Below are 5,000 nucleotides of genomic sequence, written 5' to 3'. Positions count from 1 at the left end.
ATTATCATTATAATCATTATCATTATATTGTTATTGTCACCATCTTTATTATTGTTATTACTACTCCTACGATTATCTTTCCTATTATCATTACTACTTTTATCCTCATTATCATTTTTTTATCATCATTACTATTATTATCCTAAAATATTACTATCAATGTAATCATTATCATCATGAATACCATCATTACCATTATCATTATCATCATCATTACTATTATCATAATTATCATCATCATCATTATCATTATCATTGTTAAGAATCTTACTATTTTTTACTCTCACACTCAGAGTCATGAGAGAGGTCACATGAGGATAATTTCCCCTCATTTCAAGTTCACTTTATCATGTCACTTCATGACACCACGTTGGGAGTCAGCTCTGAGCAAGAAAATATAAATGAACTATATAATAAAGAGAGATTAATTTTATTCTCAGGTTCTGATATATTTATTGGAATATTTATGTATCTTATTATATATATTTTTTTTTTTTTTTTAGATTTCTGTGTATCTATACTGATGTATCTATTACCTTGGAAAGTAGTCATTTAAGGACTATTTTAGTTTTTCTTATGTGTGTGTCTATATATATATATATATATATATATATATATATATATATATATATATATATATTATAGATGTCGAGTGTATGTGTTAGTTGATGATAATATATGTGTATGTTATACTTATGTATAAGGTTGTAATACTATAAAAATATATATATATATATATACATATATATATATATATATATATATATATATATATATATATCTGTGTGTGTGTGTGTGTGTGTGTGTTAATATGTACACATACGTCAATAAAAAAATGAAAAAGAACATATAACATCCTGGAACTAATAATCTAACAAAGAGAAACATATATACATACATACATACCCCCTCCACACACACACACACACATATACATATAAACACAACATTTTAATCCATCTTGAGCAATCAGACTAATTCGAGTTTCCGATTAATCTTATTACCCCAAAGGAAGCGACAGATTATCTCCGCTTGAAATTATTCTCGATTCAGAGCAAGGAAACCTCATAAACACATGAAGCAGGTTGTTTGGTGTTTATGTTGGCACTTGCGATGAAAACTTTGCTCCACATGATTCAAATTGGAGAGTTATTGTGTTTGTTGTTGTTGTTTTTTTTTCTTTCTTTCTTTCGTGGTGGATATGGTTTTGCATTTAGATCGATTTTTTTTTCGTTTTTTTAATCTGATTTTTTTTTTTTTTGATGGGGTGTTGTTTAAGTGTGTGAAGAGGAGGAGGAAGAGGAAGGAAAATAGATAAAGGAATGATGAAAAGGAATAAATAAATAGAAGAGAAAAAATACAGCAAGAAAAAAATAAAAATAAAAAAAACGAAAAAAAAAATAATAAAAGGAAAAAAATACAAAAATAGAAAAAGAAGAAAAACAAAAAGGAAAGAATAATAAAAAATAAACAACAGAAGAACAAGAACAAGAACCTAAGAAAAATCATAACAAAACGGAAGCGAATATCAAACAAAAAAAGTCTTTTCCTTTTTCTTCAAAAACGACAATCAACAAGGAATTAACTAACTAATAAAAGACCACATTTATATAATTACGAATAAGCTCTCAAGATCAACGTGACGTTTTGACCTTATATCATGTTGAGAAAATACAAGAATACATCATATTGTATTAATCAGGCGATGTAGATATCATATAATTCAATAAAGGCTATATGACTCTTATGAAGATATTGTATTGTAGAATACATGTAATTATAATAATAATGAGGATTAATATTATACTGTATTGTATAAAGGGTATATTTGATATATAATGGGTATACATAATGATATACCAAGAGCATTGGTCATAAGTCAAAATTGGTCTATTTATCATGACCATATATAGAGGGGGTTCTATATGGGTGTAGTTGTTATATGCGTAGTTGCTGTATGTATACTGTTGTTGTATGTGTACTGTATGGATGAAAAAATCGCATAAAATGTGTATTGTAGGAACACATGAATATATGTAACACCCTCCCACCCCAACCCCTACATACCGACCCCCACCCCCCTCCACCACCCCCTCCTTACATAGGTAAGTAACTATACCCCCTTACCCCCCTCCTTCCTTCCTCCCTCTCCTCCCTCCCTCCCTCAACCACCCACACAAACCCATCTCTCCTTCCCCTCTCATTTCCCTCTCCTCCTCTTCAGCCCCCTCCACCCCTCTCCCCCCTTCGGCCCACTCCTCCACCCCCCTCCACCCCTCCAGCCCCCTCCCCCCCCCTCCACCCCCCTCTCCCCCCCTCCATCCCTCCACCCCCCTCCACCCCTCTCCCCATCCCACAACCACTGACCAAAAATCCATCTCCCCTTCCTCCCTTTCCCTACCCCCCCACCTCAACTCCCCCCCTTCACCCCCCCACCCCCCCGTAGGATTCCAAGCAGGATGACTTCCTGACGAGGATCTGCCCCGGACTCCTGCTGCAACAAAGGGTCATCAGACAGAAGGAGATCACGACGCATCCTGCGCGTGAATATCTTGCAAGGAGCTGCCATGTTCGTGTACTTTGTCCGGTGGGCGTGGGCGTAGCGTGGGCGTGGTTGGGTGGAGGGTGTGGATGGGTGGGTGATGGTGGTGCGGGAGGGGGGGGTGCGGGGGGTAGGGTAGGCTGTGTGTAAGGGGGATGGGGAGAAGGGGGGGAGGTGGGAGGTTATATTTAGTTCTTCTGTACCGCTTTTTCGGTGTATAAATGCACCTATGTTTACATAAACAGACACGAGAATACGTGTACATCCATGTATACGTAAGTTTCTTTCTCATTCTCTCAAATAAGTTTTTTCTCACTTTCCTCCTCTGACCTGAAGATGATATCCAGGTGGATTTCGAAACTGTTGGCTCATTTTCTGATTAGTCTATTTCTGTATAGTGTAGATATGTATATGTATATGTACAGTATATGTATATATATATATATATATATATATATATATATATTAGTTTAATATTAATATAATATTTTATATATATGTGTGTGTGTGTGTGTGTGTGTGTGTGGTGTGTGGTTGATGTGTGTAATAATATTTATATATATAATATATATATATATATATAATATATATTGATATATATATATATAATATGTATGTATGTATGTATATATATATATAACATATACTATGTATGTATGTATGTATGTATATAGGTATTAATATATATATATATGTATGTTATGTATGTATGTAAAGTGGTATATTGTATAGTATATATATATCAATATATATATATATAATACTATTATAGTAATATATCTGTGTGTGTGTGTGTATGTGTGTGTATGTGTGTGTGTGCATATGGTATAAGTATATATATTTTTATATATATAGATAGATAGATAGATAGATAGATATAGATAGATAGACACACAAATACAAATAACAAAATGAAAGACAATATATCTACTCAACGAACTGTAAAAAAAAAAAAAAAAAAAAAAAAAAAGAACGTAAGATTTAATAAGCAAAGCAACGGCGGAAAAACAAGGAAGAAAGAAAAAAAAGACGTGTTTACCTGAAGGAGAGACAGAGACAGAATTTCCCTCTATATCTACCACTTCTTCTTTTTTTATTATCTCTCTCTCTCTCTCTTTCTCTTCCTTTTCTATTTCTCCCTCTGGCTCACTTTATCTCTCTCTTTCTTTCTCTCTCTCGTATTCAATCTCTTCTCTTTCCATTCTTCCTCTCTTCTCTCTCTCATGGTCTTTCTCGTCATTCTATAGTCTCTTCCTTTTCTCTATCTCTCTCTCGTCTCTCCTCAGCAGGTCAATCTCCGTTAATCCGTCTACCTCTCTCTCTCTCTCTCTCCTCTTCTCTCTCGTCTCTCATATCTATCTATCTCTCTCTCTCTCCTCATTCCTCGCTCTCGTCTCAGATATATTACGTAAACACATGATCTTTGACCTGTAATAATAAAAATGCAAGGTCTCCTCTAGAGTGATATTACATGCACTACTATGTCCTATGTATAGCTTTTGGCGTCCCTCTATTTCCATTGAACAGGGGTCCTCTCTCTCTGCAGTTTTATCTCTTCATCTTTCTCTTCTCTCAAATCTAATATGACCATCTACAAATCACTTCTCTTATCTCTTCATGTGTATACAATTATATAATTATGAATAACATATCCAAAAGCAAATTCTCTTCTCTTTCTCATTTGCTCTCCACTCTCTCTACTACAGTATCTTAACTCTCGTGACTGTTTCTCTCTCTCTTCTCTCCTCATGTCTTTTTTTGATCTTGTTACTTCTCTCTCTCTCACTCTCTCTCTCTCTCTCTCTTCGACTCTCTCTCTCCGTCTCTTCTTTCTCATTTCTGGAAGACTTCTCTCCGAGTCTCTCTCTCTCTCTTTCATCTCTCTCCGTCGCCATAAAAAAAAAAAAACAGCCCCCTTTCCGTCCCCACAAGAACAGGCTGGAGTAAACACGACCATTTTAGTGTGATTTAGGGTGAGCGTGAGGCCTCCTTACCCCTCCCACCCCCCCCCCCCCACTCCTTGATATTGAGGGTGCCCATTCCTTCCCGCCATTCCTCTCACTTGCACTCACCTAACATCCGCGCACGCCCGAGACCCCTTACTCCTTACCCCCGCTATACAACTTAAACCCACCCACCCTAACCCTCTTAAAACCATTACTAAAAATACTTACCCTTCCCAAAACTAAACACCACACTTACACCCCGACCCCACACCTTCACTCCCAACACCTACACTACACCACTTATAACCCCCACAACTACCATACCCCCTCCCCTCCCCCCTCCCCCCTCCCTAACCCCGTCAGCCTCACAACCAGACGCCATTTTTGTGCATAATTACAGCTCGTCTGTTCATTAGGTCGGTTAATCTCGTCAAAGACCTCTGGGAGTAAAAATGAAATTGCGAAGTGAGATCGTCCCAATATTTCTTTGCGTTTGTGTGTATTTGGATGTC

The sequence above is a fragment of the Penaeus japonicus genome, unplaced genomic scaffold (assembly GCF_977035675.1).
Source record: "Penaeus japonicus unplaced genomic scaffold, GWHDUDI00000001_assembly GWHDUDI00000021, whole genome shotgun sequence".
Taxonomy (NCBI): Eukaryota; Metazoa; Arthropoda; class Malacostraca; order Decapoda; family Penaeidae; genus Penaeus; species Penaeus japonicus.
This window is presented reverse-complemented; position numbering follows the sequence as displayed.